Below are 13788 nucleotides of genomic sequence, written 5' to 3' on the forward strand. Positions count from 1 at the left end.
CAAATCAAAACAACTCTGAGGTATCACCTCACACCTAGCAGATTGGCTAATATGAAAGAAGGGGAGAGAAATGAATGTTGGAGGGGATGTGGCAAAATTGGGACATTAATGCATTGCTGGTGGAGTTGTGAACTGATCCAGCCATTCTGGCTGGCAATTTGGAATCATGCTCAAAGGGCTCTAAAAGAATGCCTGCCCTTTGACCCAGCCATACCATTGTTGGGTTTGTACCCCCAAAGAGATCATAGATAAACAGACATGTACAAAAATATATATAGCTGCGCTTTTTGTGGTGGCAAAAAACTGGAAAAGGAGGGTATGTCCTTCAATTGGGGAATGGCTGAACAAACTGTGGTATATGCGGGTGATGGAATACTATTGTGCTAAAAGGAATAATAAACTGGAGGAGTTCCAGGCGAACTGGAGAGACCTCCGGGATCTGATGCAGAGCGAAAGGAGCAGAGCCAAAAGAACATTGTACACAGAGACTGATATACTGTGGTAAAATTGAATGTAATGGGCTTCTGTACCAGCAGCAATGCAATGACCCAGGACAATTTTGAGGGATTTATGGTAAAGAATGCTACCCACATTCAGAGGAAGGACTGCAGGAGAGGAAACATATAAGAAAAGCAACTGCTTGAACGCATGGGTCGGGGCGGACATGATTGAGGGTATGGACTCGAAACTACCACACCAATGCAACCACCAACAATTGGGAAATTGGTCTTGATCAAGGACACATGACAAAACCAGTGGAAAAGTGCGTCGGCCATGGGTGGGGGGAGTGCGGGGGGTGAAGGGGAAAATAGGAGCATGAAACATGTAACCATGTTAAAAATGATTATTAATAAATGTTAAAAAAAAAAAGGAAGGGAAAGGTAAGAATCCGACATTGAAAAAAAGATGCCCCAATCTTAAGAAATAAAAAGCAACAATAACATAGAAAAAAAAAAAAGGAACAGCTAAAAATACTTTTGTGTAAGTTTCTCCTATCTCTGATCTCTTTGGAATATAGACCCAGAGGTGGGTCAAAGGTATGCAAAATTTTATGGCCCTTTCAGTGTGGCATCATATTGCTCTCCCAAATGGTTTTATCAGTTCACAGTTCCATCAACAGTGCATTAGTGTCCCAATTTTAACCCCACCAATATTTATCATTTCCTTTTTGGTCACATTAACCCACTTAGATAGGAGATGGTATCTCAGAGTTGTCTTAATCTACACTTCTCTAATCAACAGTAATTATGGAGCATTTTCTCACATAACTATAGATAGCTTTAATTTCTTCATCTGAGAATTGCCTGTTCTTGTCTTTTAACCATTTGTCATTTAGTGAATGCTTTGTATTCTTCTAAATTTGAATCCTTTCTCTGAATATTTGAGAAACGAAACCTTTGTCAGAAACAGTTGCTATAAAATGGTTTCCCAGTTGCCTCCCTTCTAATCCTGGTTGATTCTGATTTTGTTTGGACAGAAACTTTGTAAGCTGATGTAATCAAAATTATAAATTTCATTTTTCATACTGTTGTCTATTGTCTTTGGTCCTAAATACTTCCCTTATCCATAATTCTTATGGGTAAATTTTTCCATGTTTCCCTGATTTGTTTATTGTATTACCTTTTATTTCTCTATCAAGTAACCATTTAGACTTTATCTTTGTGTATGGTGTGAGTTGTTGCCCTATCCCTAGTTTCTGAAACATTGTTTTCCAGTTTTCTCAGCAGTTTCTGTCAAATAGCAAGTTCTTCCCCCAGTAGCTGGGATCTTTGGTTTTATTCAACAAAAGTTTACTATGGTCATTAACTCCTTTGGTAGAGGTAGGCCTCTTTCCTTCATTTTTCTCTCATTAATTTCTTTGACATTCTTTACCTTTTATTCTTATAAATGAATTCTGTCTTTTTTTCTTATTCTAGGAAATAATTTTTGGCTAGTTTTTGTTGATATGGCACTGAAGCGGCAAATTAATTTAGGTAGGATTGATATTTTTATTATATTGGCTCAGTCTACTCATAAGCAATTAATATTTTCCCAATTCTTTAGGCCTCACTTTATTTGTGTGAACATTCTTTTGTAAGTGTGTTTATAGAGTTGTTGGGTTTGTTTTTATAAGTATGCTCCTTGGTATTTTATTTGAACTACAGTTATTTTAAATGGAGTTTCCTTAGATATCTCTTGCTATTGAACTGTGTTAGTAGTCAGTAGAAATGTTGAAGATTTATGTGGGTTTATTTTGTATCATGAAACTTTAATAAAATTGTTAATTATTTTCATTAGTTTTTGGTTGATCCTTTGGGGTTCTCTATGCCATTATGTCATCTATAAAGAGTGATAGTTTTGTTTCCTCATTTTCTATTATTATTATGAGCAGTAACATTTTTCATTGCTTTCATTACATTAATTATTATAACATGGCTGAGGGTGGGAATAAGCAGTTAGAGAATATGACATGACAATGATATAAAACAGTTTTTGTCTTTTTATTTTTATTTTTTTCCAAATTGTCTTTATTTTTTAACCAATTATATGTTACAAAAAATTTCCACATAAATTTTGTGAAGTTATGTGACTGAACTTGTCTCCCTCTCTCCCTTCCATTCTTCATCATGGGGCTGGCAAGCAATTTGCTCTGGGTCATACATTTTTATCATGGAAAACATATTTCACTATGGTTAATTTTTAAGTGAATGAACACAAAAAAACCAAAACACCAAAACATATGCCCAAATAAACAACAGAAAAATGATATGCTTTCATCTGCATTCCAATTCCAACAGTTCCTTCTCTGGTGGTGGATACCATTCTTTGTCATAAGACCCATAGAGTTGTCCTGGATCATTGTATGGTGGAGAGTACCTAATTTTATCATTCCACAATAATGCTGTTACTGTGTACATTGTTTTCCTGTTTCTGCTTATTTCAATCTGCATCAGTTCATGTAGTTCTTTACAGTGTTTTGGAATTTTTCTTTTCATCATTCCTTACAGAAAAATAGTGTCATGCTTCACAATAAGTCCCATCTTTTTCATTTTGTTTTATTTTATTTTATTTTTTAACATTTATTAATATTCATTTTTTAGAAAATTTAACATGGTTACGTGATTCATGCTCCTACTTTCCCCTTCACCTCCCAAACTCCCCCCACCCATGGCTGATGCGCATTTCCACTGGTTTTAACATGTGTCATTGATCAAGACCTATTTCCAAATTGTTGATAATTGCATTGGTGTGGTAGTTTTGATTCAAAATCCCCAGTCATGTCCACCTCAACCCATGTGTTCAAGCAATTATTTTTCTTCTGTGTTTCCACTCCTACAGTTCTTCCTCTGAATGTGGGTAGTGTTCTTTTTCATAAGTCCATCAGAATTGTCCTGGGTCATTGCATTGCTGCTAGTACAGAAGTCCATTACATTCTATTTTACCACAGTATATTGGTCTCTGTGTACAATGTTCTTCTGGCTCTGCTCCTTTCACTCTGCATCAATTCCTGGAGGCCTTTCCAGTTCACATGGAATTCCTCTAGTTTATTATTCCTTTGAGCACAATAGTATTCCATCACCAGCATATACCACAATTTGTTCAGCTATTCCCCAATTGGAGGGCATACCCTCCTTTTCCAGTTTTTTTGCCACCACAAAAAGCACAGCTATGAATATTTTCGTACAAGCCTGTTTATCTATGATCTCTTTGGGGTACAAACCCAACAATGGTATGGCTGTATCAAAGGGCAGGCTTTCTTTTATAGCCCTTTGAGCATACTTCCAAATTGCCAGCCAGAATGGTTGGATCAGTTCACAACTGCACCAGCAATGCATTAATGTTCCAATTTTGCCACATCCCCTCCAGCATTCATTACTCTCCCCTTCTTTCATTTTAGCCAATCTGCTAGGTGTGCGGTGATACCTCAGAGTTGTTTTGATTTGCATTTCTCTAATTATTAGAGATTTAGAACATTTTCTCCTGTGCATTTTGATAGTTTTGATTTTTTTTACCTGAAAATTGTCTATTTATGTCTCTTGCCCATTTATCAATTGGGGAATGGCTTAATGTTTTTATACAATTGATTTAACCCTTTGTATATTTGAGTAATTAGACCCCTGTCAGAGTTTTTTGTTCTAAAGATTTTTTTCCCAATTTGTTGTTTCCCTTCTGATTTTGGCTGCATTGTTTTTGTTTGTACAAAAGTTTTTAGTTTAATATAATCAAAATAATTTATTTTATATTTTGTAATTTTCTCTAACTCTTGCTTGGTTTTAAAATCTTTCCTTTCCCAGAGATCTGACAAGTATACTATTCTATGTTCACTTAACTTATTTATAGTTTCCCTCTTTATATTCAAGTTATTCACCCATTCTGAGTTTATCTTGTTGTAGGGTGTGAGATGTTGATCTAAAACTAATCTCTCAAATATTGTTGTCCAAATTTCACAGCAGTTTTTGTCAAATAGTTGATTTTTGTTCCAATAGTTGGGCTTTTTGGGTTTATCATACATACACTGTCTTGCTGACGTCACTTACCCCAAGTTTATTCCACTGATCCTCACTTCTGACTACTTTTATCCCCAAAGATTCAGACAAGTTTTAAGCAGTACAAAAGTAGTTCAAGAAAAGAGTCATAACCCCTCCTAAAAGTAGAGACACCCAGAAGCAATGTTCATTGGTTAGGTCAACTAGGAAGCAGTCTTTATTGGTAAAAGAAATCATTTGACCATGACTTAAGAGTCACTTGATAGATAAAGGGGAAACAAATATAGCAGACTAGTGATACACAAGATAAGAGAGGGTGGAATTGGGTTATACCTGGTTCTGAACTCAGGGTCAAGCATCATGACATATAGTTGATCAAAAACTCAAGATCATAATATTTCTGAGGAGCATGATAAAGCAAATTTACAGGATCAGGCTAAAACTGAGGCTTATGCTTAACAGTGATTATATTCAAACAGATATCTTACTTTAGAACTTATACTAAAATAATCACAAAAGGAGTACTAAAATCATCACATGCTAATATTTTTTAACTATCTTAGAATCATAATTATGGTTATCTTAAGACTACCGTAACATTAAAATCTAATCCTCATATAAGGGGTAGGGGTTTTCTTGCTTACAGAGCTTTAGTTTCCTCATTTATCAAATGAAGGTGTTAAAAAAATTACCTCCAGAGTCTCTGGCAGCTGTAAATTCTTTACTCTAATTATTAATAGAGCAAAAGATATATCTGCAGATCCTGTGATAGCTTTACTCAGGTAGGGAATATGACGAGATTACATGTGTTTTTAATGCAAGTCACTGTAAAGGAGAATTCTGTCATAAATCTCTAATACTAAACAACTCTTAGACTCCTTTTATCACTGAGACTGTGATGCTATGATCTTGTCCAATGAGTGAGGAGAGAAGTAGGAAAGGAATTTTGTGAGCATTATCCATCTTATAAAATGTTTTCAGAATAGATTACAATAAGTCCTGAGTATGCGACCTGGCTTACATTTCACCTGGCAGAGAGAAGTGGGAGAACATCAAAGTCATCACTCTTTCAGCCCATCAAGGAAATTAGTATTCCTGATGATTCTTCTTTTGATCTTGTCACCTATGAAGGAATTTTTCATGAGTTTCCACCATCAAAGGACATTTGCTGAATGTAGGAAACAGAAATTACTTTCTTAGGATGGAACTTCTGTACTCTAGCATCTGTTACTAACAAGAGGGAAAGAGTCTAAAACATAATTTTTCACTTATGTTTTTCCCTTGTATGTAGAGACTCAGCTGAGATGCCCCAGGCAGTCTGATCCCCAGAGTTCTTCATGGAACAACACTTCTCTGTGGAGGATGGAGTAGGATGTATCTAAACATAAGGGTGCTGTGAACCATAATCCAGTTGAAAACCAGGGGAACTATAAAATGCCCATTTCTCTTGAACTATTGTCCTTGTCTTGGACAAGGACTTGACTAATATCTTATTGTGTTCCCTCAGGTGTGATAGACAGTTAAGGACCTGGGCATCTATAGAAGGACAGACAATTTCTGTTGTTGGACATTCTTCATCAGTCCATGAGTAGGCACCTGACTTTACCTTAGTCTAAGTGGCTCCTTAGTGTTTCCAAGCTTAGAATTTTGGAGAACTTTCATGGAAATGTTGCCTTCTCTTCAGAGAAGCACATCTCCTCTGCTTTCTTCCCTTCTCCTATTTCTGCTACTGCAGCCTCATGGTTCTGAGCACAGTAAAAAAAAGCTCCCCTGCTTCCACCAGATTAACCCCATTGTTTCCCAAGATGCTGACCTAGTATTTGGAATATTTTTATCCTTGTTCTCAGTTGAAGTGAACAAGGTTACAGGAGCAGAACTCTTTGAAAGTCCTCCTAACAAAGCTTGTAAACCTTATCAGTAAGTGCCATTCTATCTATCTGAGCTTATTTTCAGTATGATCATTAAAAAATATATCCTTACAGACAGGAGAGTAGAAGGGCAAGTCCATGCAGCAGATACAATCTGTACTCTCCTCCTCTTTTCTTTGAGTTTTTCTATATTCTTGCCCATATATTTGAGTACCTTTCAAAGTTGAACAGAAAAAATATCTCTCCTCTATTTTCCTCTCCCCAATCCTGTCCCAAAGGCCAATAGATAAGAAGTTCAGTCTAGAATAGGCTTAGTCTTTTATCACCCTCCCTCCCCTATGCTAAGGTTATGTTGATACTTGAGCAGTGGAAATTGATTTCATAATGCTAGAATTAAATGAATTCCCAGAAGCAGCAGATGTTCTTGAATCCTGTGCCCTTTTTCCATATTTGGGCAGAGATATTGCTGTTGAGTCTATTGACATTGGGTAAAAAGTCTTCCCCATCCACAGAAATTAAAGTTCCTTCATTTCCTCTCCACATTTACCTGTCTGATAACAAGTGAGCACAACTTCTTGGGAACTCCTTCATTGAAGATAGTATATTCCTCCCATTCCACCAATCACTGGTAAATACCATTAAAACTTGTGAATATATGAATTTATCATTTTCCTCTATTCTTCTTGTCACTAGTTACATATTCATTATAGAGCAGTCTAGATAATAAAACCCCAACAAAAATCATTAATGATATGAGCCTGGGGCAGAGTCTAAACCTGAGTGCTCAGGTGATCTGGGTTTATTGGGAAGATAGAGGAATGCCCAGGATACTAATGCAACAAAATAACAGGAAATTTATAATTTTTTTGATGGTATGCTTGCTCTTTCTGAGTGATTTCCAGAGTATTTTAATTTTCTCTGGATGATATTGGAGGAATTTGCTTTTGTTTCTCTAGGTTAGTTTTGCTGAACTGGATATATCCAAAAATGAAAAGGGATTTCTTTTCTAGGACTTGTACAAGCTGTATTGGCATTTGTGTTCATGGTCAGGCCTTGGTTTTTTGCTTTGTCCTGTATTAATTCACTTTACAAAAACCCAGGTTTCCATAATAAGAACTCTGTCTTTAGCAGTACAAACTCTCATATAAGCCTCTGAAAACCTGCACTCTCTGAAAGGGATTCAGACCAAAATACAACAATTCCTAGACAATTTCAGGTTGTGATAGCAGAGAATAAATAGGTCAACAGTTGATTCTATCTTCTTATCTATCTGGTTGTGGGAAATAAACTAGGAGATACATTGGACAGCTCTTTGGCACAAGAATATACTGATATTTCATTCTGTATCATCTTGTAGCCAAATAATTCTCTATATCTATCTTACCTTTTGTCACTTTTTAAATTTCCCTGGATTTTTTCTTTCCTCATGAATAAATTTTTATCTCTATTTTCATCTAAAAGATAAAATCACTAAATCATTTTAATCATTGCTTACCTTTTAATGTTTTAATATACCTATTTTTTATTGTTTGTTATTCACCAACAAGGCAGAATTGTTTGGCTTAAAGGATGAGAAGGTTCTATCATCCGTTTGTGAAACTTTTAATAAAAATCCTATTCAAAGTCAAATGTCCTCTTAAACTCAATATAGTGTTAGAATAATTCTTGAGAATAGCACACTTTATTGAGGGGAAGGATACTTTTGTCCTCTCTGATTTTAATTCAATACAAAATTTCTATTATTTCTATTATTTCCTCCCCTTTGAATGACATCTTTTATATATTCCCATATATTCAAACATTCATTCACATCTCAAGGCCCATGATGATACCCTCCAGGAGCACTTCTCATTTCTTCAGGGCTATGAGGCCTCTTCTCAGCATTTTTAGATCTCACTGCCATTCACCTTTAATATATCCTCAGGTACCTTGTATTTCAGTTATTGCTGTATTCATTTTCTCCCCCAACATATCTTCAATCTTCAACAGTCAAGGACCTTCCAGATACTCCAGAGGATGGAATACATATTACACATTCAATATCTATTTCTGGGATGAATGTAGAGTCACTTAAGAACTTAAAGCCAATTCTCCTCACCATCTCAGGAATCACAAGAAATGAGGAGTAGAGAAATAAGTCACATGGGTGAGGCTATTTTCAAAACAAATGAAGTAAGAATAACTTTGGAGGTTTTTGCTTTTGATTCACTTGGAAGGAGAATTCTTTCTTCTGAGAAGCATTCTTTTTGATGTTTTGTTAATATTTCATTGACATTCTCCTCCACAGGTGGTTGTACAAAAATTATCAGCAGGCCCTGGCTGTAGTGTTTGCAATAGAAGAGATTAATAAGAATCCCAATCTGTTGCCCAACATTTCCCTGGGGTTCCATCTCTACAACACCTACCACAGTGATGAAAAAACATTGGAGAGTACTCTACAATGGCTTTCTGGGAGGACACTGCCCATCCCTAACTACAGCTTAACTAAACAGGACAAATCTGTGGCCGTTATTGGAGGAGTCACATCAGCTCTCTCTGTCCAGATGGGGACTCTGCTTGACCTCTACAAGTTTCCACAGGTGAGTGATATTGAACTGACATTTATATGCCTTAATCAACCACAATAATAATAACAGCAATAATATATCATAAAAAAGAATAACTAATATTTCTTAAGTGTTTTAAGGTTTCAAAGTTACTTTACACATCTATTTTTTTTTATCTTCAAAACAAACCTTTTAGGTAGGTTTAATTATTATATTCATTTTAGAGAGTGAGATACTAAGATGGAGAAAAGTTAAACTACTTCTCCAAGTTCATACAGGTAATAAGTTCCTCTGGCAAGATTTCCCCTCAGTTCTTTTTGAGGCCACTTTAACACTGTATTAGGCACTGTATCATGTAGCTTTCTCAGGCATCAGGGAAGGTGAACCTCTCCTGGATCATGACCAGGATTGTAAGTCAAAAACAGAATTGGAGTCATTTAACTTCCAACTCATAAAAAGGATCTGAGAGGAAACCCTGATATGCTTACCCATTACACAGAGAAGTTCTCTGAAAATCTGAAAAATTAAGATATTTTTGCTCAATATTGAACTATTCATTGGCATTAACATTAGGCCTAAACTTATTGAGAAAAGAGTTACTTACAGAAGAAAAGTGATGCTTGAGAACTGGTATAGAAGGTACAGGATTGGGGGACCAATGATACGGATATCTGTGATGCTGTACTAATAGGACCACAAGAACACTGAAGAACATGGAGGTTCTGGAGTTTACAACTACATCATTAATTTTACTAATGGGCTCAGTAGACACACAGATAATGCGTGACATAAGAAAATTCCTTTCAGAAGTCAGCTTACCTTTTAAAGCCTCAAAGAAGTCTTCTGGAGGCACTGCTCTTACAGGCAAACTATTCTGCATTTCAGACTTGCTTGTTTACTGAACTTAATCATGATTGGTGAGGAATATAAATGACTACTTTGGTAGTACAGAAGTCAGAGCAGAAGTAGGGATGATTTCATGGAACTGAAATAAAGGAAAATGTGAGTCCTTAATTTAAATGAAATGGATGCCAGTATTCAATATGTAATTACACATGTTTGACTGAGGGCCTCTCCCCATTTATAACCACACTTTTTGTCAAAATTTGCATAGCTTCATTGATTATTATTTAATCCCACTAGATCCATAGATACAAATTCAGACTTTATGGGCTGTGGAGAGGCAGCTAGGGGAAGTTAAACAATATAATATCATTTATATATATGACATCAGGCAAAATACTTCCATAACAGCCCTGACGAAAAATAAATACACATAGAAAAAAGTGCAAGAGTTTTTCAATTCAACCTCTGGAGGTAGAAAACATTTTTCATCATGGAACATCTGATGACAAAGATCCCTGCTCTTTTTTGGATTTTTGGATCATTGTCTATGTAAGAGCAGCTCTGTTAATAGTTATAATAATGCTTTACTGCATACAATATTTCCTGGTTATTCAATTTAATTCTGCATTACTTCACACAAGTCTCCCCAGGTTCTATTGAAATCATACTGTTCATTATTTTCTGGAGCACATAATATTCCATCGGAATCATATATCATAACATGTTCACCATTCCTCGTTGCTGGGTATCGCTTCAATTTCCAATTCTTTTACCAAGTTTCCAATCAGCATTAATTAATTGCCTCCAACCCATCTGAACCTCATGATCCTAGCATTAGGGGAAGAGGAAGGGTAGGACTATGGATCTAAAGGATAGATTTTCCTTTTTCCTCAGTTTCTTCTGGGTTTGACTGAACCATTTCTTTTTTCTACCAGTTTTAGATGAGGGGAAAACTTTTTGCTTTAACTCAGTGAAATAGGTGCTTTACTTTCTGTTTTTAAGAATAAAACTTTTACTGGAATTTTTTTTAAATCAACAATTTGTAAATTAAGGTTTAGTTTGATCCCAGAAATAAAGTTTGTGACATCTACTTTCTGATAATATTCTTTAGCATGTCCAGTATCTAATATCAGGACACAATAGTTAAAGCTGCAAAAGTAAGCTTAGTTTTTGTCAGTCCTTGAAAGTCAAAGAAGGTAATTATCCTATACCCCTGAAAACCAAAAGAGTCAATGTGTTCAGCAAGTTTGTTTCCTTTAAAAGAGAGAATTCAGACACATTTGTGGAAGGTTTCGATAGACTCAAGCACCAGAGGTAAAGGAGGTTACAGGTTTTTATAGTGCTTTAAGAAAGAGGAGAAAGGGTCTTTAGGATTGGGCAAGAAAGGAGAAATAAGTAATGTTCCTCAGCTGCTTGGAATGTAAATCAAGATGTAACTTTGACAAAATGGAAAAAGACAGTTTGGCTGTTATCTGCCTTGCTGTTATCTGTTGAAACTGAGTGACCTTTCAGGGCTGCACTGACTCTTCTTGGGCAGGAACATTTTCATGGTTACTTCCAGACCATGTATCATTGTTTTTTTTTATCAGATTCATCCTCATGGTGCAAGGCAATTCTAAAGAATCCAAAGCGTTTAGAAACCAATTAAACCTAGACATTCTAAATGCAACTAATTTCTCAAAATGCAACAGATTTAGAAATTCGTGCTTTTAAAAATTGGAAAGTTAAGATCTCTTTATTTGAAACAGGATCATTAGTTCCCTCCAAATTCTGAACAATGAAGAGAGAGCAAGCAGAAGAGAACAGAATTAGTATTAATTCATTTGGAAAAATGCTTTGTAATGTAGTAGACTTTGAGTATTAATTCAGCAACTTTCTTTTTTAGGTTGTCACCTAAGACCAAGAAAGCTAGGAAACCCCCTCCCGTTCTTCAACGGAAGTGTGGATCATTTTTGACCTTCTGAAGATTTTGTAATTACTGAAGTCATCTTGATGGATTTTTACTTGTTTTCCCCACAAACTTATATATAATGTGCATATGTGGAGAGGGGTGGGCAGGGAGCAGAAGAGGGAGAGGGAGAGATAGAGAAAGAGAGAGAGGGAGAGAGAGAGAGAGGTAGAGTTTAAAGCTTTATCAAAAATCTAATACCCTAACAATATTTTCTCTTCAAAATGTGTTAAAAACAAAATTTGATGAGTCCTGAAGTTATCAAGCACCAAGGTTTGACTGTGTATGTAATATATTTGGGGAAATGAGATGTTATTTTATCAGTCATGATGATTGTGTGTTGTCATATTCCAAAGCATTGTAGTTCTGAATTTTAATTCTGAACGTTATTCTAATCTAATTTCTAAGCATTAAATTTTGTTCTGAATGTTTATGACTAACCTTTATGAAAATTGTGAAATAAGTTGTTAATGTTATTGCATGATACTGATTATATAATAATTATAATGTTAAAACTCAATCAAGTATGTAATTGGAAATATTTTAGGAAAGACCTTTTTAAATCTCATTTTTTGAAAAGATTTTTTTCATTCTAATTTTCTTGAAAGCTGTAGTAGGAGGTGAAATTCTTATCCTTTTCCCTGTTATAAGTGGAACAGTAATTATCAGAAAGTGGAAAATTTGTGAATTTGTTTATCTTATAGAATTACTTTTATGAAATTATATCTAGAGTATAATCATAATTGGAGATACATGCATATGGTGTGTCCAGATTATAATGTGGAGGTTTATTACAAGTTTGAGTAACCTATCATATTTACTACATATATGGAATTCAGAATGTAATGAATTACTTGATTTCTAGTGATAGATTTGGTATCAGGATGAGTTTAAACTCTAGTAGAGTTTTAAGATTTTAAGGTTTGTTAAACTTTATTATTGCAATATTTTGGGAGGAATCTTCACTGAGCCCTAAGCTGTGGTTTGTAAAACTTGCTCTTAGAAAATAAATTATATGAGACTGTATTTGATATTGGTCTGAGTCTGATTCTAGATATAATCCTCAAGAAGTATTACTAAACCAAGATTCATAGTGAAAGTAGCCTGTTAGAGATGACATCTGTGAACTGTAGATAGAGTTCTGTCTCAAGGGATAAGATGAAAGAGCAACCTTGATGTAGGCTACAGTAAGACTCTTCTCTCTTAATTTCTTTAAGATGATGTTTCCTCTTGAATGGAAAATATTCCCATCTAGATGATCCTGAATAGGGCTTATTGAATTTTAGTCATTGGTTATCTATGACTTTTGCCTAGAATTTACATCAAGCTAGGAGACAATTTTCTCCTTACTATATCTGTTTCACTTTTTTTAACCCCTTACCTTCAATACATAGCATCATTGCTATGTATTGGTTCCAAAGAAGAAGAGTGGTAAGGGCTAGGTAATTGGGGTTAAGTGACTTTTCACATAGTTATGAAGTATCTGAGGCTTGATTTAAACCTAGGACCTCCCACCTCTAGGCTTGGCTCTCAATCCACTGAGCAACCCAGCAGCATTCTCACTTTATCATTTTATGACAACTTTCTATAATCAGAGCAAGTGACCATTGAAATATAAGGACACAATACTAAATATTCACCTATTAGACAAAGGCTGGAACTAAGCTACCAGTCTGGAAGATCTAAGCTATTCTGTTCAACCAGAAATTATAGTCTTTCCCATAACCAAGAAAAAATTAAGTATATGATGCTTTTGCCTAATCATATGCATATTATTAATTATTTATTTGTATTTAAGATAAGGTCCTTCAAATATCTGGGAATGGCATAGCAATGATTAAGCAATGAGTAGGAATCTATGAAACCAGGATATGATTCCACTACTTGTGAGGATAAAATAGAAACATTTTGTGTTCTGTGTTAAAAAATGTTTATGAAATTATTTGTCTTAGAAAAGAATGATTTATTGTCTATCTTGTGTTACCTCAAAGAAGAATCTGATTCTATTTAGAATTGTTACTAAGAGTTGTATATAGGTTATGTCCTACAAAGGATATAAATCCTTCAGTTCTCCATTCAGATAGTTGAAAGAAGATCAATCTTAACTAAGCTTG

At 35.1% G+C, this 13788-nt stretch overlaps 1 pseudogene; it reads left to right on the forward strand.

The window, feature by feature from the left end:
• Positions 1 to 13788, forward strand: part of LOC123256756 — a 232014-nt pseudogene that overhangs the window by 36369 nt on the left and 181857 nt on the right.

The sequence above is a fragment of the Gracilinanus agilis genome, chromosome 1 (assembly GCF_016433145.1).
Source record: "Gracilinanus agilis isolate LMUSP501 chromosome 1, AgileGrace, whole genome shotgun sequence".
Taxonomy (NCBI): domain Eukaryota; kingdom Metazoa; phylum Chordata; class Mammalia; order Didelphimorphia; family Didelphidae; genus Gracilinanus; species Gracilinanus agilis.